Source organism: Episyrphus balteatus, chromosome 3 (assembly GCF_945859705.1).
Source record: "Episyrphus balteatus chromosome 3, idEpiBalt1.1, whole genome shotgun sequence".
NCBI lineage: Eukaryota > Metazoa > Arthropoda > Insecta > Diptera > Syrphidae > Episyrphus > Episyrphus balteatus.
Genome location: NC_079136.1, coordinates 22,547,575 through 22,572,095, shown reverse-complemented (window position 1 = coordinate 22,572,095; position 24,521 = coordinate 22,547,575). Strand labels below are relative to the sequence as shown.

The window sequence follows — 24,521 nt, the reverse complement described above, 5'->3', positions numbered from 1 at the left end:
AAACTACCCAAAAATACCCCTAAAAAAGTAGGTATTTTTCAAAAATTCATATTTCGAAACGCAGAGTGTTAGAAAAAAAATCCGTATTAGACCCCTAATTTTTTTTTCCTTCATCCATAATCAACATTTCCCCTACCCATAATCAACATTTTGTCATACCCACAACACCTGATCAACGTTCAAACAAAACGTTATAGCGGAGTTCCAGAATTTTTTAGAATTTTTTTTTAAATGCAGTTATCCATAAATTAGTCTCCTCTATCTATAGCAAAAAAAAATCAACTCTCTACAACCACGCGTTTAGATTTTAGGGCAAATTTCAACTTTCCGTTTTACCCCTGTTTAACCTATCAAATGACGGAATTTTTAAAAATCCTTCATTTGGATTAAGCTTTAGGTTATTATCTTTCAAATAAGCTATAGGAGATTTTTGTATCTCTAATAGTTTATTTTTAATTGAAATTTTTGGCCGCACTGCAAAAGTGCGAGAGTGGAACGGGAGAAAATGGCGTCACTTTTTTGTGGTGGCTGCCATGGTTCATCGATTTATAAGACGTTATCACGTCAAAAATCGCAGAAATACTTTTAAGCTTCTTTTTGCGTAGAGAAGCGGGGGAGAAGCAGTAGACGGTTCGAAAAAGGGTTAAAAAAAAGCTGAGTGAACAGAAAATGAATTTTAGGACAGACTTTTTTTTAGTAAGTATGACATTAATCCAAACAATAAATTCTAGAAATCCCTCTAAAAGGAAAAACTATCACATACCAAGTTTCAACCGAATTGACCCAATTGTGCAAGCTGAAAGCTTATAATTATACAGACAGATAGCAAGAAATTCAAGTCCCACTTTTTTCACATTCCTTGTCATCTTAATGAAGTAGTATTTTTACAAAAGCTCACAAATAGATAGCATCAGTATGAATTGTCGTCATAATCCAGAAAAATTGTCATAGAAAGGAACAATTTTGTAAGAGGCTGATTTTTGGTGTAAGGGTGGTTTACAATCTGTGAAAAGTCTTGAAGTTTCCTCTGGCCGCTAGTCCCATTATAAGCGATCAAAGGTCACAACATTTTTTTATTTAAAACAGGGTGTGTTTTAGACAAAAATTATGTTTTACAGAATTGTAGTTGAGGTTATTTTACAAAAAATTGTTATAAAGCTTTTTTTTCTATCACTTAACCTTTTAGACATTACGAAATTTCAAACTATTCCATGTAATTTGATTAAAATAACATATCGTCGGTGAAACTAGAAAAGTGTGTAACTCCTTTTTAGCAAATTTTATATAGGAGAGCAAAAAAAACAAAATCGTTTTGAGGGCATTTGTATGAGTTTTCATTTTCTAATTTGCTAATGAAATAAAAACTATGAACTTTAAAGTCCCAGTTTAAGGAAGGGTAGATATCAGGTTTGTCTACATTTCTGTAAAACATAATTTTTGTCTAAAACCTATTGGTTTTAAAATAAAACAATGTTGTGGCCTTTGACCCCTTATAATAGGACAAGCGGACAGAGGAAACTTCAGGACTTTTCACAGATTGTAAAGTTAACCACCCTAACACCAAGCTGTATACCAAAAATCAGCCTGTTACAAATGTTTTCCTTGAAAAAATCTATTTTTCCTGGGCTATCAGCCAAAAAAAAAATTCTTTTATTAAAAAAAAAACAGTGCTTTTTGTTGACCCACACGTGTATGTCATCAATGCAATAAAAAATAACAAAACAGAAAAAGTACTGTAATGATGATTAATTGACCATATTTTAGCGCAGATTTTTGATAAAATACCTATGAAAAGTTAGAACGCGCAAAGTGCTGAGGTATACCGGATATAGAAGGGTTTCCAGATGTTAGGTTAAGCTGCAGTCTAAACGGCTCGACGAATTTCCTTAAAATTTTGTACAAATGATTTGTATGTAATATCAAAAGTTTGTTGAGCTCCTTTAAAACGTATACCACCCATATAACAGTTGCGAGATAGTGTAATTTTCTCAAAATCGCCTCTAACGATCTTGAATAAATTTGGTACACATATAAAATACTTTAAGTAATTCTAATTAAACTGCATTTTTAGTTTTTCTCAAAAAAAAAAAAAAAAAGTTGATACCTAGATGGTAAAAAAAAACTCTCGGCTCTTCTCCAATATCACGTTAGTGGTAGGGCAATTATTTAACTTATACAAAATGTACAATTTTAATGATTAACTAGTGTAAAAGTACTCTAAACAACAATTAGAAAATTTAACAGGGTTTTCCATACCACACAAAAGACGTTCCAGTGGACCAAGAATGAAGTTCTCTTGAGTTTTCTAATTTTCTCCCAAAGCCCAAATTCGTAACAGAAAAGCTAGGATATAAAAAAGAAATATAAAAAATAGAACATGATTTATCGACCATCGAAGAAGATCCTAGTTAAAAACACCTCCACATCAATTTGAATATTTCCTGAATCTCTGTCACTATTGGGTTTGGTCCAAAAATTTTATACCTACGTTTTCTTTTGTGTGGGTTAAGGGCAAACGTACTAACACCATAGACAAAAAATAAAAAAAAAAAAAATAACACCGTTCGGTCATGATTTCACATTTTGTCCTAGTTCTTTGTAAAATTTTTAAATTGAGAGAAAGCCAAAACTTCAAAATAAAAAAATCCATTTCTTCATTGTCAGTTAGAAAAAAAAAAAAATTCCAGACAAATTGCAACCAGACACTAAGGCGCTAACTCATGACCCTCCTATTCTCTACTTACATCAAGGATTTTCTCTCCTTTTTTCCTTTGTAGGAAAATATACCTGCAAAACATAAATTAATAGTTTTCCTCCACAAAACTAACAAACTATATACAGCAGCACTATCTTCTGGTTTGGAGCCAAATCGACTAAACAAAGACAATAATTCCAAAGGATTATGCAACCAAATTCGAATATTACCATCCTGAACAGAAGAGAACACAAAATATTTTTTCCTTCTTCTCTTCTATTCATTTCTATTCAGATGAAAACAGCAGACGATACGGCATGTTAGCCACACCATTGCATGTTAGCTACATAATGGTTGGTGTATAGGCAGCTAAAAGCTCTCCTGTCGATATTATAACGGTGTGTTAGCTGTTTGGATTGTGGGAGTCATTCTCCCACTTATATAAAATTACCACTCAGCACAAGGATATGGTTAATATTTGCACCAATTCCAACGGTTTACTGAGTAGAAAACCACTAAATGTATATTTATCCTGCTGTCATAGTATTATAAGCCCTGCTACCTTCTATAACTCGTGTAGGATGTGAAAAGGCTCTTTGTCGCTTTTACAACACTCAGCAAAATTTAACAAAGTTTTTAACTGCTATTAAAATTTTTCAATTAATTTCTTTAAAATCGAGAAATTGGTTTTGACTTTTAGTGTCTTTTTAGTGCATGAGTTGGACTTAAATCCATAATTTTTAGAAAAAAGAAATAAGCTTTCTCTAAAAGTACCTAAATAAGTATGGACTTATGACCTTATCATTGACTTGTGACTTCTATTACAATTTTTCCATAATTTTCTTCAAAAGCAACAATTTCGTTTCGTCTGTTTGTCTATTGCTATATGAATGGGTAATAAGTCCACAAAATAATTTTGAATGAATGAGTCACGCTATTGGACATAAGACCTAGACCTCTTTATTAAAACAAGTAAGTAAGCCCCTCATTTGTTTATGAAGGTCTTGGCCTTACCAGAGAAGTTATGTAGGTGCACAATTGGTTTGTGGACTTGTGACCAACTTAAATGGATTTAAATCCCTTGGCACTTGTGGCCTTGTGACACTTGTTATCGGCGCCATTATTCAAAGTTTCTGATAACGCCAATTATTTTCGTTCAGTGTAAAATATGCTGATGCACCGGGCACATTGTACATTTTATGGCACGTTGATGCGTAATTTATAAGGTTACTTGGAATTTTCAAAATTTTATTTAATTAAGTCAACCACCTAGCCACGAGCCAAAAAGCCTAAGCGCATAAATATATTCCAACCAGAAGTTACATACAAGATGAGTTATCTAGGCAGATGGGACAATGTAAATGGAACTTATTTTTGGCACGAGTCCGAACACACAGTTCGGCCAACGAACGAACGATTTAACCCTCCTGGCATCTAGCCTACAAGCTATAGCCGGCTTATTGGACATTATAAATGCATATTATTTAGCCGCAAATGTTGTGATCGCAGCTAACGCATTGAATAAAATGCTGTGCTAACTTTAATTTGCATATAAATTATGTACTTTTTGTGGTCGACAGAGGAGTTATTGCATTTGCGGCGAATAGCAATGGTTAGAAGTGTCAACGCATATTTTGTACAACGACGACGACGAACGACGACATGACGGATTCACTTTTGTGGTTATAGTTTTTGAAATATTATTGTAATTTACGCTCGAATTGTTGGAGATGTATTTGGATCTACATGGGGTTGGGTTTTGGGGGACGCAAGATATGCTGTGTATAATATGAAACGAAAGCAAACGAATGGTATTCCTCGCGTTTTGGCAAACGATGTTGCATGCATTTCGTTGATGATGGTGGTGGTGGTGATGTAGTTATGTGTGTTTGGCGGGACAGGAATGTTAGAAATGGATGCGAGTCGTTTGGAGAATGCATCATTTTTTTTTTATTTTTATTTTTTTAGATGTCAGCACTAGGAGAATTTAGTTGACAAGCCATCCTTCTGGCAGAACAATTGAAATTCGAGATGTTCGCATGGCTGTGGCAGAGTTTTATAGTTGCTTTTTTGGTTTTTCTGAAATATGCGGGGAGAAATTGTTTTTTTTTTTTTTGTGATTTGAATTTGAATTGGCATTGGGAGACCTTTAGCTGAGAGTGTGGTGTGTGGATGAACTATAAAGTCAGATTATTACATTTTTTCTAGTTTTGTTTCTTTTTCATAAATTTGCAAGTTTTTGGTTTTTGTGTTTTTATTTTTAACAAGTAGCATCTGGCAAAAAAATTTGAATTATTTTATACAATGCAAAAAATGATGAAGCTTGTATTTGAAAATATGTAAGCATTCCTATCAAATGTGAAAACAATATGTGGCCAGAATTTTAGGTTTTCCCTAGAGATTAAATCAAAATTTTATTTTCGGTTAATATGCTAGGTACTTACCTTATCAAATAAAATAATATTCTCTTTTTAATATTAACATATTTTATTTGTGGTTATCTGAATAGTAAGACATAAATCGCGTTCAAAAAGATATTCCAGATACGGGGATCCCAGATAGCCTATCCGATAGGTGATTGAACACACCCAAAGTTTATCTGATTTTTTTTCTTCGGTTTCTGCTTCAAATTTGTGAGATAAAATTCTCATTTCTACCGATAGAAAATTCTACAGTTTCTACGGTTTCTACGGGTTTTCCGCGTTTACGTGAATACCCCTATTATATTGCGTTTAATTTTCTCAAAAAGTATTTTGTTAAAATAATCATACCTATGTTAATGTTTAAGCAAATTCAATCTTTAAATTATTTTTTTTCGAAAATTATTATGTGTTATTAAGTGTAGGTTTTTTTTTTATTTGATTTTTTCTCAAACTATTGATTCTGGAACAAATTTTAACAATTAAATATAAATAGAAAATAAAATTTAAAAAAAAATTGTTTTTTTTTAATAAAATGGAAAGTAATGGGATATAACTTGTTTTTATTCGCATTTTCTTTATGTGGACCAAAACAGCCTAACAACAGTGGAAAATAATTTTTTTTGAAAAATCAAATTTTTGAAACCGGGACATTTTATTTTTTGAAATTTTGTTTTGGGTGTTAATCAGTAATTGCTATGAAATGGTTATCAATTTTAGAGCCGATTTTTCAAGAGTCAGTTAAACAGTCAGTTAGTACCTACTTATTCCCTAGATAGAGAGAAAATCAATTTTTCAACAATCAGATATAGCTTATTCCTTTAGGGCCAATTTTTCAATAGTCAGTTAAACAGTCAGTTTGTACTTATTCCTAAGGATAGAGAAAAAATCAATTTTTCAACAGGCAGATATAGCTTATTCCTAAGAATAAAACTATCTGCTTCTTTCAGAGACGAATAAAAATTATTCTGAGGAATAATCTCAACAAAAATATTGTGTCAGTTGTCAAAGCTGTTTTGAAAGAATTTTGAAAAAAATACAGTGGAAAACAAGAAAACAAAAACAATCATTAATAAAAATGACGTTTAATTTTAAATATTTTTGAATTTGACAATTTTTTTTTTGTTATTCTGTAGAATAAATTATTTTTGATTGAAAAATTCAATGTTTTTATCTGATTGTTTATGAGCCTAATAACTTTATTCGTAGAACAGTTAACTGACTGTTTATTAGAAGATTGAAAAATTGGCTCTTAATAAAACATTTAATAGAGGAATAAAACTATCTGCTTCTTTCAGAGACGAATAAAATTTATTCTAAGGAATAATCTCAACAAAAATATTGTGTTAATTTTCAAAGCTGTTTTGAAAGAAATGTTGAAAAAAAAAAAATGCAGCGGAACACAAGAAAACAAAAACAACTATTAATAAAAATTAATTTTGAAAATTTTTATATTTGACATTTTTTTTAGTTATTCTGCAGAATAATTTTTCATTATTGAAAAATTCAAAGTTGTTATCTGATTGTTTATGAGCCTAATAACTTTATTCGTCGAACAGTTAACTGACTGTTTATAAGAAGATTGAAAAATCGACTTCTAATTTCCTTTTTTTTTTTCAAAAAATTATTTTATTTATAAAAAATATTTTTTTTATAAATAATTTATCTATCTACATATTATAAAAATTTTTGTTCTAAAAATACATAAATTAATGAAAGAAATTAAATTGCATAGGTACTTGTTTTAGAGATTTTTAAAGATTTTTTATTTTCTTAGCTTTAGGTAACTGTAAATATAAAGAACAATGCAACAATAAAGATCGTACAACATGAAAAAAAAATTAAATAGGATATTTTAGCTAAATATCAAATATTTGGGAGTTGATGAACAAGAAAAAATTATATTTAAAAAGAAATTATAGAATATCGAAAATAAGTGTATGCATAAGTACAATTTGCATTCAAAATCCACACAGAGAAAAAACATAACTATTTTAATAGTTAAAACCGGGATAACTATTTTAAATAATCATTATTGACTATTTCAATAGTCACATACAACTATTTTAATAGTTAAAATTGACTATTTACTTCGATTGACTATTAAAATAGTTAAAAATAACTATTTTTTTTAACTATTTTAATAGTTATGCGGATAATAAATATTTTGTTCTCTGAGCGCACTAAAGACAATAGAAGCTTCTAGAAGAGATTACTTTCTTAATTGCTTATTCTTGTATTTCTTAAGCTTAATAGATTATTTAAATAACATATTTCATTAAGGCCCAATTTATTCACTCCCAATTATATTTAAAGTCTCCATTAAAAATTTAAAAAACTGTCAAATCACATACAAATTTTAAAATTTTCCTTTTTAAATGACGACTTTAAGTTTAATGGAGTGTAAATAAATTGGGCTAAAAAAAGCAAAAAATTAATTTTTATTTTGTTAAATCTCAACTCAAAGCTTTCATTGTCTTAACTCGGTTCAATATACTTTGAAAGCATTGTATATACTTATATTGGATGTTCTATTTTATTTATTTACTAAGTATGTCTTGTTTTTTTTTCTTGTCCAGCGTCCCTGTTTATCAATCCATAAAGATTTCATATCGAACTAATATCTGGGTAAATTTACTACTTTTCTAACATTCCTATTTACAAATTTATTTTTACAAATATAAAAGAGGTGTTTTACTAAAATCATCAAGACGTTTATAAATATCATTAATACGAGGAATGAGACCACCTGCTCTAGGTCCTGGGTCAATCCTGAATTCCTGAACATAACAGAAGAACGAACCTATAAATAGTTATGTCCTTTCAAGATTTGTATCAAGACTATACAAGGATTTTCTCAAAAATTTCAATATCTTAAGATACGTATTTTATTTTTTACTTTTAAAAAAGGTTAAAATCGACCTGTGTAAATGTTAATTTAACTGCCACACAAGCAAAGGACTAATAAATCACTTTGCTTTAATTTATCATTCACAATTTAAAAATAAAATAATTATTTTTTTACAAAACATTTCTAAAAACATTTTCTCAAAGATATGTAGAAAAAAAAAAAATGTAAGTGAAATTTTTAATAAAGAATTCCTAATTGCTGCCTGCGGGAATCCACATGCCAGAGACACAAAAACGATTTAATTGTGTGTACTGTGTAAATTACCTTTGTTTGTGGTTCGACAAAAGATGTATAAAACTCGAAAGGACATTTATTTTTTTTCTCTCTTGACAGTTGTATTAAATTGACTTGAATATGTTTATTTTATTTCGTGTTACTTTTGTGTGTTATACAAAAAAAAAAAAAAATTCTTTGTAGACCACCTTAAGGCTGTTTATAACCTCACCCTAATTTACCTTCTTTAAATTTATTGCTTGTTTAATGTTTATGTTTTGTACTTAATTCCATTTTTTCTTGATTAAAAGATATTGAAGTACATTATCCAAATGACTGTGAGTTTATCTTCAAGAAATTCGTAATAATAATTATAAATCCCACATTGTTAAATGTGAACAAATTTTATTGCACAATAATATCCATCATTCAAAATCCCCATACAAAAACCAAAAGAATAAAATCAACATTTCTGCAATGCCACCGCATAGCACATCAAAATTATCATACCCACAACCATCACTCTTTTTTGTAGAACACGACACCAACAAGTTGCTTTAAGACACACACCTTGTGTTCTTGAAAGGTTTATGCAAAATGCATTACTTTTCAAACATACCTTATACCGAACGAAACCTGAACCCAAAAACCTTTTGCCACCAAACGACATCATCATCATCATTAACACCATCACGCCTTCAAAACTTATAAATCCCATTGAAGATTGAATTTATAAATATCGGTGATGGAGTTTACACAGAGTGGGGATGCGAGCGAGGCTACCACAAGTTCTGGTGTTCTCTCAAAACCGAACAAAAAAAAAAAAAAAAACATAACCTATTCACGCATAAATTGCTTTGCAATTTATGTTGATTTATGATTGTTAGGGAGCTGATGGCAGTAGTTTTCGAAATTGTAAAACAACAAATTGAAAAGCTGTTTACAATTTTCCTTCTGAAGGTTATTGGAAACCTATTTTGCAAATTTTACAAAAATTACAAAGTGACTCTTCAACACACGAGCAGAGTTTGTTTTTTTTTAAATTATGCTATTTTTCTTGCAATCTGCTTTCCAATCTTCTAAAGGCACTACTTTGATCAATTTTGGCGGCACGGTGAACAAAATAAATTTGTCTTCACGCAACTGGTTTGCATGCAACTATAAGAAACTAAAAACTAGTTTCTTTGAAAGAACAAACCTTAAATTTCTTTGATTCCACTGGTCTTCTCCTTCAAATAATATTTTGAAATTATGAAAGATTTGACTTTCCTGAATCTTAATCTGGTTTCAGAAAAATTCTAGTAACATTTTTTTAAAAATGATTTTTGAAAAATATGAGTAGTTTGTAGAAAATAACCCTTTTAGAATCGATTAACCTAGTACAAAAATAAAACTAATATTCGTATTGACCTTAGATTTGGAGGACTTATTTTTCATAATATGATCTATCATATGACACCAAATTTGTATTTATAAATTAAAGTTTACACACATTTTAAGATACTAATTGACCAAAACAGGAAAAATATTGAAATCCTGCAGTTTTTAGTAAATCCCCCATGAACAAAGACACCTTAATTTAGGAAAATGTAAAATCTCAAAGCCCGTTATATGTATATAAAAAGTCAAAAATGTAAAGAAAACTATAATAAAATAAATTTAAACAATTTATACCTGTTTTCTAATTTTATATAATATTATTCTATTTTGAAATATCTTATCTGTGATAAACCATTCGATACACTGCCTTCTAAATCTTAAAATTTGTCTCTCCTAGGAACAAAAGTATACTTTTCTTATGGTTTTTGATGTGCTGAGTTCAAATCCGAAGTAAAAAAAAAAACCAGTACATCAGGATTTTGATATATACGCGTTAGAGAATCACAAAATCAAGTTTTTGGTTAAAAAGCCTAAAAAAAAACTATTATATCTCAAAAACAGGAGCTGATCGAATTTTTTTGAATTCGGATTCAAAATCAGCATGCTAAAATCTATTAGAAAAGTATACTTTTGTTCTTGGGAGAAGAAATGTAAATTTTAATGATCAGTTTCTTTACTTTAACTTACTTTAATTTAAATATCTCGAATAAGAAAAGAGATATTGAGGAGACTTGAAAAAAAAAAAATAAGTTCTTTTATAAACCGTGACTAGTTTAGTTGAAAAAGTTTACGTTACGCCAAAATAATGCTTCGAAAACACCAAAAAAAATGGGTTTTCGAGATTTTCTAACGGAAATGTCCCAAAAACATGACGTGCTAGTCCAATTTTGACTTCGGATTCGGAATCAGCACACAAAAATCCTTTAGAAAAGTATAGTTTTATTAAAAGGAGGATTTCCTTGCAGACCAGTGTTCTTTTGCTTAGACTGCCGCTAGCACCTTATTTTAAAGTAGCGCCGGATCGTGTTGCTGCTGCTGTTACTACATCAGTGAAGATGGTGTCGACTACTTCAAATGACGTTTGCTAAGAAGATTTCGATGAAGACGACGACGCGACGTCGACGATGAGACGTTGACGTTCTTATAAAATGCATTTTTGCTCTTTCCTTTAATGGAATAGGTGAATAATGTCACAAGGGCATATAGATACTATATAATCCCATCAATGGAATCCCTTTAGAGAGAAGGTATTATGCAACCGATTGAAGTATGTAGGTATAGCAAATTTTACTTCTGGACATATAGAAGAAGAACCTTTTTGTTTCCGATTCGAAGCCGCGGTATAACACTTGAACACAAAAACGATAAAGAGATGCTTTGCATTAACATCTTTTTAAGTGGGGTTCCATTTCGTTTCGAGTTTATTTCCATTGCATATTAATGCTTGCATCAACCAACCAACTCAACCCAAGCATACCTAGAGAATCGTCGAAGTGTTAAGAATGGTTGAAAGATATTACTAAAATGTTTCTGTTAAGTGTTGTAGAAGGCTTCGTAATGGTTTTATTTGCTATCTTGCGCTTTATAAGGTGGCAAAAGAGATATTTTCAATGAAATATATATAATTTCACTTGGTAAGAGGCTTTCAAGTGGAATAAAAATATATTTTGTAAATAGGTTTGCAGTTTATTAATGAGTTCTATAAGTTGGAGATTTCATAAGGAACATTGAGTTGTTTTGTTGTAGCTCGTCGGTAAAGAAGATATTGTTAAAAGTATCATTTTAAAAATTTAGTGCAATGAATCAATCTTTTATGAAAACAAAGACGTGAGAAAATGGATATAGGATTTGAAGAAGTAGAGTTCTAGTTGAATTAAGGTTCAATATTAATTCAACTAAAACTCTATCTATCTTGGAATTTTTAAATTTTTTTTTTAACTACGCACAGATAAAAAATATAGCAGGGATAACTATTCTTCTGGTATATTTAACTTTATTTCTGGTATATTTAACTTTATTCTGATTAAATATACTAGTAGTAAAGTTATCCCTGGCATTATGTTTTCTCCGTGGCCAGAAGTAGGGTGAATGGTGAAAAAACTGGGTTTTTATTAAATAAAATTTGTGTGTTAACATTGTCTATAACTTATCAGATTTTTTAACATAACCTCAAAAATATTGAGAAAAATGTCAAAAAATAATTTTTTGGTTTTTTTTTTTTTTTGTGAACATAAAAATTAACATTTTTCTTTAAAAAAATTCAATTTAACTTGGAACATAAAACCATTTTCTCAAAATTTTATTATGAAGATCGAACTATTTATATATGCTTAAAAAATAATAAAATTTAATTTTTAACATTTTTATCAATATTTTGAGGTTATGAAAAAAATCATCCAAATAAAAGTGTTAGATCTTTTAACTATTTTAAACTTTAACTTTACTTTTACTTTTTAGAAATCATTTTTTCATCCTCTTTTTTTTTGCTCCCCCCCCCCCCTCCGAACCGATTTTCCCTTTATCTAAACCTATATTTCTTCATTCCTTATGTTTTGCAAACTTTTGGTGTATAAAACGTCTTTGGCACACTGGCGGTTTATAGTGGAAAAGTAGGATATTGGATTTAAATTTTTTTAAGGACTTTTTATAAAAGTGTTTCAATTCCTTTACTTAGTTAATGTACTCGTAATTTTTACAGGTGGAACAAGGTATTTCAAAAGAAAAAAGGTACCTTGTCCTAGAAACTATTTTAAGAAAACTTTTCAATAATTGGTATAGGTACCGAAAAAAAAAATCAGTATCAATTTAACATTTTTTCAATATCAAATTAACATTTTTTAAATATCAGCCAAAACTGCTCTATAAAATTTGTTTTATGATATTTAAATGTCACATTTTGGAAAATTTTTTAGATATTTTATTATTATTTTTTCATATCAATTTCTCATTCCAAATTTTTGAAACATTTTAAATAAAAAATTCTTAATGTGTACTAAATTAAAAGCGCTTTGTGTTTTTACGAAGTAAAATATGTAAATTTTGAAAAAAGAAAGAAAATACTTAAAATAATAAAAATAATAAAAAAGAAAAAGAAAGAAATAGGTTTCATTATAATAAACTAAAACGTAAAATCTAGTCAACATTGATATTTTAATTGTCAAAGTGAAATTTTCACTATCTACTTAAACTTAAAAAAATGTCAAAATGATATTTTAATTGTCAAAGTGAAATTTTCACTGGGCACGTTCAGGAAATATTAGGGACTAGATATTTAGGCAACGTCATTTTCCGAACGGAAATTTGAGCAAATTGACTAAATTAGTTTGGATACGCCATTATTGTAAAATTTCGAAATTTACTTGAAAATTTTACAGAGCGCATGGGGCAGACACCAAATTTCAATTCACTTTAATATTAGTTACAACCGATAATGCACTTTTCACTCGTTTTTCACACAAATAGATTTAATTCTGTTACCGTAATTCTATAATTAAAAATAATCACCTGTCATGTTGACAAAAAAAACTTTCCTAAATATTTAGGACAAATTTTCTTGCCAAAATTTTCTTCCAAAATTACCTAAATTTGAAGGATTTTTTTGACAGCTGACCAATCAGAGACCGAGAAATTACCTAAATATTTAGTCCCTAACGTTTCTGAACCTGCCCACTATCCACCTAAAATTAAAAAATGTCAAAATGATATGATAAAATATCAAAATTGATATTTTAATTGTTGGACGACTTTTGTCACTCAAAAATGTTAATTTGATAGCTGTTATTATCAAATTTTGGTATGGTATGTAGATTTGTAGATGCTATAGCAAAACAATTTTTCTTAAATATGTCGAAAAACACCTAAGTAACACTTGGCAAAATTCACTGTCTGGCTCCTTATTCAAAAAACTGATAGAAGGATAAAAACATGAGAGCCACGTTTGATTGTTATAGATCTTATTAAAACTTTGCCTATGCCCTTAAACGATCATTTACCATATTTTAGAGTAAGGCTGAAAAAAAGGTCAAAACACGAAATGGTTGAGTCTTTCGGTTTACATTTCTTATACAATTTTCCAAATAAAAAACAATGTTTCATTTCTCTACATAGTAAAAGCCAAATTGAAAACATAACCAAACCAACTTGATTACTTTCCTCACAACCACCAAAAATGTATCATTTTGATCGAAATGTCTCGAATTTGATTTTCTAACAAACCAAAAACTTATCCCCAAAGTTCTTCTAACAACAGTTAAGGAACGATAACTTTTGTTAACAATTTTGTATCATTAAATGACAGTGCATCCTTAAGGATATCTATCTATATGCCTCCCTAGCGTCTGGTGTATATAGCAAATCTAAGAAAGTGCCTTTACAAAAGTTGTAATCCGTCGTGGAAAACTTTGTCCATAGACAAAATATACAACACTCCATTAGATATACCTACCTTCCTATAAACTCTCGCTTACATATTGATGATGAATTGATTGCGATGGGATAAGAAACAGGGGTCCATAAAACTTTTGATTTGATTGACGATGAAAATGTAAAGAAGCAAATAGCTATAAGGGTTGAATATAACGTTCAGCGTTTCAAATATGCTAAATTGATTGCTCCTTTCTCATCTTTTCAGTCTTCACTTGTATATTTGTAAGATAATACATATATAAGGATGTGGATGATATGGTTTTAAGGCAGAGTGATTTCTTCTTATATGAATTGCCTTCATTTAAAATCACTCCCCAATACTAAGACTATATTCCAATAGGGATTAGAAGAGGGTTCGATTTAAGTTGGTATTTTCTTTCTTCATTTTTTTTTTATGGATGGCAAAACAACACATATTGGTGAAGGCACAAACTTATTCGACACAAGAGATTGATGATAAATTGTGTGCGAGAGCACATTGCCAACAAGTGGCTCGAAGACACGAGCAAAGATATCAACAGTTTAATTTTGAAACTTTAGACAAAAAGTTTTTTTTTTTTTTTTTTCTTTTTCTTGTTATAAAGAAGGATCAGTGAATATGCCTTGATTCATTTTTCCAAACGGAAACAATAAAGTTCTTGAGGAAGTTTTGAAAGAAAATATGTAAAAGAAGATTGTTTTGTTTTTTTTTGTTTAAACAATCATTTTAACTTGCTTGAAATTAAGAAACTCCCTACATGGCAGTGTATTTGAAACTTTTTCATGTTAGTATGTTTGACTTTGGCATTTTATTTAATGATACCACTTTACTTCGGGTATGTCTATGAGCATTTTTTTCAAGTAGGTACGCATTTCGTGTTTAAAAGATGATATCTTCGACTTTGACTTACGGGTGATGTGTTATACATTGAAATCGTTATGTTTACGCAAAGATTATATTGGAATACATTTGAAGTTTTGCATCAAATACACTCGCATAAAATACATCTAATTTTGAAAAAGAAATAAAGTTAAATGAATAAAACGAGGTAAGTTATTAATTAAACTGCACAGTTTTGTATTGTCTTGAAAATTCAACATAAGTTGAATTCAGTGTGACCAAAAGTGTTGCCAGATGTCATCAAATTAAAAAAAAAATAAATAAATATACATTTATTAGAAATAAAATGCACGACTGGGTCGCACGTGCTTGCTCAAAGCATCTTTATCTTAAATATCTACTTGAAATTTACGGTTTTGTTTAACTGTCGAGAAAAAAAATTAAAAAAAAATTGAATTAGGTAAATTTTTTTAGCAAAAACTTAAATTTTTTTTTTACATTTACACTTTAAAATTTTGTCTGTAAGCTTTGAATAAAATTGACTTATTCTTTGATGACATATATGAACCTAAAAAATATTTAGGTTCTCCGAATTTTTTGAGAAAAACCAAAAACGCTGTTTTGTTTGAATCAATAAGACTATTACGTACACTAAATTAAAATTAAATCGAAGTCGTTAGAGCCGTTTTCAAGAAAATTGCAATACCTCGAAAACTTTATATGGGAGATATGTGTTAAAAATGAGATATTTAAAAAAAAAAATCCGTTAAGGCCCTAGCTCGATGTATAGATGGACGCACAGACCGACGCTACGGACGGCATGACAAAAACTACTTTTCTGATATTAAAACCTCGAATTTTTTTTTCTACACGAAACCAATATATACTTGCTCTATAGAGCAAGTAAAATAGAGTTCAGAAGGGAAACTTCACAAAAAGGGTTGCCATAAGTCATATATCAAGTCAACACGCTGCACAGTGTGGCCAATCACGAATCTAGCTGGACTTTTTTTCTAAACAGTTTTAAACAAATGAATGTGAGTAGATAAAATTCTATAAAAAAGAAAGATTTTTTAAAAAGAAATCTATAATTTCTGCAAAAAGTGGGTCAAAATAGTGATGAAGAAAATGCATTTTTATAGTATTTGAATTTATGTTTCCGTAAACGTATTCTATGATTGGATATACTTAATTATTTTACAAAACGCTTGAAAAATCTCAATAAATAAAAGCTCTATTGCTATTCACGAAAAAAGAGAGGCGGAATAATTAGTTTTTATTAAGAAATAGAACTTTTACACACGTTTTTGACAGGTGACATACATGATTTATTTTCTCATTATCATGCTTTAAATTAAAATTTTAGCAATGATTTTAATTAAATATGCTTCACAATCATAAAAAATGGCATCACCTTTAAAAATATCTGCAGATAATTTAAAAAAGTAACTCCTTTTTGTGCGATGCAAACTTGAAATTTAAGGGCCTATTAAAAACAGCTGTGTTTATATTACCTTGGATGTTTTTCAAGCTAATAATTCTCTAAATTTCTTCGTGACCCTATTTCTGGACTTTTACACTTGCTTGCTTTTTGCATTGAACTTGTTTAAGATGTTCCGATAGAAAAGCATCATTCATCGATGATAATGCCTCATTAGTTGAAAATTCCAGTGGTTTAGTGGTTCCAGAGGATCAGAACTTAATTATTTATACATTTTGATCCTTCACTCAAAGAACATTTCAATAAATCCTTTCCGGTATTATTGGAATATGCTTTTTCAATTTTGCGGAGAGCGATTCTACTGATTTTAACTATTTTCTAATGGATAGGTGCACTTAGGAGACTTTTAACATTCCGTTTGTTATATTTTTCCCGTTTTTTTAGTTTTTAAAAATTCTTTTCTACTTTTGTTTCACTATCTACTGTTTTTGTTTATTTAGTTATCACATACCTAATATTGGTCAAGCAAAATGAAATTCATGTTTAAAGAGCGGTCCAATGTGTCTTCCACCTTTTTTGTCTTTTTTTTCGCTTAACTTGAAGCACAAAACTTTTATATATGTTTTTAATTTTTCTTTATTGTCAAAAATGTTCCAAAGATGATACCTGCTCATTAAAAGATCAAAAAAACTGTCTTTTCGATCTTATTTGGCAGTTTTGACACATTTTTCGAAAATTTGTTTTTTTTGAAAATCTTGACTTCATTTTGAAAAGTGAAAAAAGTTGTATGGCGGTCGAGAAAACGCGAGACATGTAAATAGCTAATCTTAATGACAACACTCCACAATGCATTAATTAATTAATTTCAGACCGGAAAAATGCGGAAATTAACTTTACCTCTATTTGAAAAACAAAGATATTTTTTTTTGCACTTCCTAACCTTCTTACAGAATTTATTTTTTTTGAAATAGTTGCAATGGTAATTAATAAATAAAAATTATAATACTTTACCTCCAAATGTAGATTAACAATAAAAAAAAAACAATTACAACAATAAAACTACCACAGCGTTTTTAATCGTCAACCAAACTCAAGCGAAAAATAGAATACTTTGTATTATCTCCATCCAACTGTTGACAAGAACCAACTTTCAAAGCTGTACCGCTCTCTATTGGAGTTGTCATACAAAAACTTTCCTTGGTCTTTTGTTCAATGTCATAGCATAAAACATTTTTTTAAGAAAAGACACGTTAAAAATTCATAAATTCAATTTTATATAAAAACAGGCAAGTCCTGACTAAACCCCTGTTCCGAGAAAGATCCTCAAAACACCTCTATATAAAAAATGGCCTAATGTACATACATAATACCAATTTTCAGCTTTTTACCATGTTATAGTATTGCTTTTAAGATTTGATAACATCTGGCAATCCTTTGTCGAATCCTTGAAAAATGCAAAAAAGTTGCCAATTATCTTGAAAAAAATTTTCCTCACTAAAATTGCGAGCACCTATAAAATAAATTTAAGTTAAGTCAAATATTGAAATGTGCCGATTATTCCTTCATAATACCAACTTCATGCAATACCTCCTATTGAACTACTAAACGTTTTTCTATCTTCTTTAAAGTTATTGCAAGTGTGAAGGTATGCGTGTCCTTAATCTCGACCTTTTTTTTTTCTTTTTTTTTTAAGTTAAAGAGCTTGAAATTTAAGGACACATTAATTTTATTATTGTTTTTTAAAAGAATTTTAATTTAGTGTCCCTGAATTAAGACCATAACAATGCAACCAACTTTTGCAATTAAGAAAAATAAAAAAAAATAGTAGCTACCTTACTTACATTTTAAAATAGTTTCAGTATAGAAGTTAATAATCCAAAAATCTGTGTATAGTCCAGAGTTGAAAACAAAACAAAAAGTCATAACAACAAAAGCAAGATACTATTCTGTTTTATATGTTGTCCAGTGCACTTGGGTGAAGCGCATACAGAAGTGGACACAAAGCATTTCTATAGTGTAGAACCTTTTGGATTGTTGCACAGCTTTTTCTTACTTTTGATTATTATTTTCCCCCAAAGTAATCCTCTTTTTTGTTATTATTTTTTTTTTATATTTTGCTTTCCCTTCGTTATTTCATAGTAACAGAGAACAAAAGAATGTGAATAGTTTGTCATTTCATATATATATATATTTACTTCAATGCTTTTGTTTTCCATCGGATGTAGCGTAGGCATCTTTTTTTTCGAAATATAAAAAAAAAGATGAAAAAATAAAAGAAGTTACGAAAAATTCCAAAATGGGTGAAAAATCTACAGAGTTTATAGAGAATCTAGAGTAGACCCGGATACAAAACACCCAATGTAACATAACAAACAAAAAACGATACCCTTGTTACGCTTAAGTACTGGACTCTTTTTTTTTTGTTTTGTATCTATGCGCCTCTTAATATTTTTCCCCCTTTTTTCCTACATTTCTTTAGTTAAGCGTGTCCAATGGAGTGTATCGTTAGCGTTAACTCGTTCAGTTCGGTTTGGATAGTACCGACGATATTAGACAGTGCCGGAATAGACAGTAACGCATGATTTTATAGGATTGAAAGAATGATGCAAATTTTGGACTTCTAGTTGACAAGAATTCACAACGTAACAAATTTATAACCTTAAAGATTACCCTTTTTAAGAGTTTCCAAAAAATGTGTCCAAATCAAAGGTCTTCAGATCTCTTTCGAAAATTTCTAGCAGCTGAGTGTTAACAACTGTCTTCGAAATCAAGCAAAGTTTGAATGACTTCACCAAATCCAAAATGCAAAGAAATGCACATAATTGGGTCGATTGAAGAGGAAAAAAGCCTCTTAAAACTTTAAGTCCAGCCGTGTTCGTTAAAGGTACCTATATAGGTGAATTTTCGTAGAATGACTTTATCTTTCGTTCCAATCGGTTGATGTGGATACGCTTGAATGTTCATGAAAAAAGGTAAAACAAAAAAAATGATAAACAGGGGCCAAAGATTGCTTTTTTTTCCAAAAATTATCATCTACATATTTTGCAAAGGTTTTTCCCATTTTACATAGAGACTGCAGCAATGGAGAGATTGTTTTTTGTTTCTATTTTCTTTTTTTTTTTATTACTTTTTTTTTTATTTTGATTCTTTTAGTCTGTAATTGTGGAATCTGGAATGTTGTAAAAGGCTTTTGATTAAATTTACAAAAGGAAAGAGGGCAAATAAAGATGTTTGTATTGGGAAATAATTTAAATATTTTAACTCTTTGCTGTTCATTGGAGCGGAAGGGATATTTTAAGAAAAAACAAAATTGTTATTTTTGCGCTAGCTTTGGGCAAGTTAGTGCGGTAATATTCAGATGGTATTGGGTAAACAGTTGGTCTAAGGAAATGTTATGCAGTAACAGTTCTTTCAATAAAAATGATAGATCAGTAAGAATCTTTAAAGTGACTGGTTGTTGTGAATTACACTTACTTGGAAAAGCATATTTCAACCTAAGTATAACTTCTTCATTTAAAAATTACAATAGATTTTAAAATTTTAATACAAAAGAGCAAATTTCGATTTACACAAATAAAATAATGTTTTTAATAATAATTTTGTTTCCCTCGGAGTTTTTCGTGCAATCGTTTATTTTGTTCTAGGGATCAAAAAATCCTAAATTTTCATGAAAGATTTATTTTTGATACCAACAAATTCCGAAGGAAACTTTTCATGAAATTTGTATTCACGATAGCCCTCAGTTAGTTATTTCCATTTAATTGGCTTCTTTTATAAGCTTTTATTCAGTGTAAAAAAATTTTTAAAAAAATGCTTTGAAAAAAAAAAAAATGTTTGTACTTTTGTAATAATGTTCGTCGAACAATTTTTACTAAAAATATTGAAGATCAAAATAGTCAAAATTTTAAGAAAATCGACAAATATAGCTAGGTATGTACAAAATATTTAATGCACATTTTAAATGTAATTTTTTTTTTTAAATTTACAATAAAATTTTTTTAAATGCAAATTATTTGTAATTGCATTAAAAAAATGGAAATTTTTTATTTTCAATATAAAATTTATTTATTTTTGTATGCATGTAAATTTTTTGTATTGCAATTCTTTTTTTTTTTGCAAAAAATACTTTTTATAAATTTCAATGCATTTTTTCTATCGATATTTTACGAAAATAACTGACTTTTAATGTAATCTCGCACTAAAATACTGAACCTTAGTGAAAACGGAGTTATGTTATTTATATTATTAAATTCCAAATGAAATATAGAAAGAAATTCAACAGATTGTTGTTAGTGTATAGGTATGCCAGGCCTGAAAGTGAACATTTTGTAAAAAGGATAGGAATTAATCGAATTCTGTAAATTTATTAATTGATATGATTTTTAACCCTCTGGAGGCACACCTCTTATTTGCGAATTCATGTCGCTAGAACTTTTTTCGATCTCACTATTTTAAAGAGAATCATATATGAAATTGATGTAGAATATTTCGAGGAATTCGAATATTGTATTCACAATTTAAAAAAATGTATTTTCACCTTTATAAAGACACCTTTTGTGACCACTTTTAATTTTTGTCCTGCCAAATTCGCACCCGTGTGCCAACAGAGGGTTAAAATAAGGAATTAATTCTTGTGGTTAAAAGTATATATAAACTAGAAGGGCCAGCAGGTGCTGTTCTTTCCTTTCCCGAAAGTAGATAGAGATATGAATTAGATTTTTTTCTTCAATGTGAAAAGAATTTTAGGAATAATTTATCAAGCGACTAAGCAACTTTCATGTCAAATGGAACAAAAATATAATCCATAAATTAGTCTATTCAAAAAAATCTTCCAGTTTTTTTCATGCAACTCAATCGCATTTTGAAAACGATTAAAGACCAATGTTAAAATAGTTATATTTTTTATGAAAACTGATAGGAAGTTGTCAAAATTGTAGCTAATTAAAAAAACAATCCTTTATATATTATAAAAATAGCTCAAATTTCAATTTTAAAGCCGCTATATTGAATAAAAAAAAATTGCCAATTTTTTCGTACTCTACATACTTAAATCCTTCAGTTTACCGAATTTTACAACTTTGCATCAATAAATGCCAATGTAAATAATATTGGACGTCAAAAAACGTTAAGACCCGGCAACTCTTTTTTGACTTCACCCAACAATTCAGTCTTCAGTCATCTCTATCCTTCGATTACTGCTTCCAGTTTTGCATGTCAAGCTAAGACTAAGTTAAGTATTCGTTTATTGCGCCGTCCTTCTGAAATATCATCTTTTTTTGAGATTATAGTTTATAGTATTACTAGCTGACCCGGCGGACTTCGTTCTGCCATTTCTTGTATTAGTTTCTAATTTTAGACTCTGTAATGAGTTATCGTTTTCCAATAAAAAAAGGGCATCAAAATTGGAAAAGTTCGTAAAATGAATTTAAAAATATTCACTTTTAAACTTTTAATCAAAAGATGTAACGTATTGAAAAATAGAGGTTTATTTTACCGTTATTTCAAATTTATCATTACACAATTAATTGAAACTTTGTACAAATATAGTCTTGCCCATTATCTATCTATACTGTAAATTTCATTCATTTATCTAGGTATTGAAGAACAAAAGATAAGAATAAAAAACTGTTAAAAACGGCCAAAAAACTTGGGACAACAAAAAACTGTTTTTCCCGTTATTCGGTCAAAAATCATTTTAAAAATTCAAAAGTATGTACATGCATGCGCATGATTAAAACCTATACCTATTTCCTATAAAATTGAGATTTTTTGCAGACTTTTAAAAATTCCAAAAAAATAAAAGACTACTCAAAAATGTATCTAAAAACTAGGTTGTTTTTCAAAAATTTTTATTTCAAAATACAGGGCCTATGAAAAAAATCCGTTTTAGACCCCTAATTTTTTTTAAATATCTTTCTCATGGTGTAACTCAAATTTCTGTGCAAAATTTTGCGTACCTGTAATTAGTCTTTTGTCGAAGGTATATGACTGCAAAAAAAACCTGCACAACTTGGGTTTGAAATTATTTTGAATTTTTTCAATACCTTTTTTAATTATTGAATAAATTTGTCTATCATTTAAAAAAAAAGTCAACTCTTTACGACTTACCGTTTAGAAAATAGCCTCTTTTTTCAATGTCTTGTTACCCCTATTTACCCTATAAAATCTTAAATTTTGTTTGCCTTAAACCTTCTCCTCTTATGCCTCTTTGATTAAAAATATTGAATGTGAAAAATGTTACGTATACGCCATAGTGAACATAATGATATATGTAAATTGAAGCACGTCTAAACGTATATATTGATTAGAGATATTTTTCCTAGTGTCAATATTTTCCCTTTTGTTCATTTTATGTATCCATTCAAAAAAGAAATATTTTTAAAAACAATGCTCAAAAGTTATAGATAAAACATTTTAGCCGTTACGTTCCCTGTCTTGTTACACAATTTTTATAACGCATTTCTAGTTTTAGAATTTTAACATCTGTTTGATATATCTTTGAGTAAGTCTATGAAATATAATAGTTTCGATAAGTTCTCCACCAATTTCGTCCATTTTCTAAAATCGTTAAATGCATCGTATCTTATTAAAAAAAAAACAATATAACTTTCCTTATTTCCTTTTAAATTTACGTTTCTTCTATTAAATCTTAAATTTATTAATTCAAACTTTCAAAAGGTATTTTAAAGCACCTCCATAAAGACCAATTGAGTGCAGCTTAGTTTTGTCTAATCCCAACATTTGATCCAACAAAAAAAAAAATCAAATAATGTATCTTTATCGTCCATCTATGGTATTTTATTTAAAGCAATGCTTTTGCCAAATCCTCTTCTTCATCATTACGTACGAAAAGAACAGAAAAAAAATAAATATAAATCCCATGAACCCTTAACGATTACATCCGATTATATTCACATACAAACATATATGAAGTGTAACCCTTTTTTGAATACATATACTCACACATTCAAAAGGTATGAAAGTAACATATAAATAATATTATACTCGTACTTATATGTGTGTGACTTAAGATTTTACTTAAGTCTACTTACTGGAGGAAAAGTCCGGAACATAGGATGAATTTGATTTCCTCATATGTCAATCTTAGGCAATGACATCACGTATCCAAGGGGTATACCCAAGTGACAATAGGAAATTCCCCTATTTTATATTGTCATCTTTGAAAGTGAGTTTTCTACTTTTTTTTCTGTTTCTTTTTTTATACCTTTACTTCCAAATGTGTATTTTCTAAGAATGCTTTACTTTAGGAGCTGAAAAAAAAAGTAGATGAGAGTAGCTTGCGAGATGTAAGTGAATTGTCGGAATTGTCTGTCACCCCAAATGTGGATCATCATCTTTCAGGTTTTATTTTTAGGGATTTTTATTATTTTTTTTTAAACTCACGTTCATAGAAATATAAATTCTAAAAACAATGTGCAAGTTGAAAAAGATTATTATGATATTTTGTGTGGAGGATGTTGGGATATAACAATTCTTGGAATATTAAGATAATTGTTAGATTATTCTGAAAAAATATTTTCCTCATTGAATGGAGCTTTAATGGTTGAATATAATGTGTGAAAATGAAGTTCATCCGAATTTGAAGAAATTCATTTTCTCTATGATGGTAGTTGGTTGGTTTTAATAAAGTATCTACCATAAACATGAATGTTCTATTATAAAATTTTAAGATAGATTTCTGTTTTAAGGTATTTAAAAGTGAAAATCGATTTTCTAGTTTCTAGAATTTTAAAAGATAGTGGAATAAATAAAAAGTATACACATAAATCGTTCATCTCTTATCATCCGCTTTTGATATTATATAATTCTGAACCCTGACATCAAGGACTATATTCCCACGAATTAAACCACAAATTCATCATATTATAATCCAATGGCAACGAATATAATTCAAAAAGCAAATCAATGAATATTGAATATACACAAACACATGACATAAAAATACATATATATGTATTAAAATGAATAAATAGAAATAATATAGAAAAAGATAATCAATTCCATAATCTTAAACACCGCTTATAAATTGTATTTATAATAAGCAATAAAATTCGATCACTCATTATTATTTGCTTATGCACTAGACACTAGACACAAACAAAACTCAAATTCAAAATCAAAATCAAAACCACATTCAATGAGTTCGAATTGGATTGAATGAGCTTTCATTTTTAGCAAAAAGTGTTATTGATGAT

The 24,521-nt window shown here is 29.0% G+C and overlaps 1 protein-coding gene and 1 long non-coding RNA gene across 2 annotated transcripts in view; both read left to right on the top strand.

Moving 5' to 3' along the window:
• LOC129917020 (dorsal-ventral patterning protein tolloid) overlaps positions 1-24,521 on the top strand; it is a 125,470-nt gene that overhangs the window by 22,197 nt on the left and 78,752 nt on the right. The window lies entirely within an intron of this gene.
• Positions 1,502-2,066, top strand: LOC129917021 (uncharacterized). The gene is made up of 2 exons (XR_008772579.1): positions 1,502-1,595; positions 1,836-2,066. It is a non-coding gene; the product is annotated as an uncharacterized LOC129917021 (long non-coding RNA).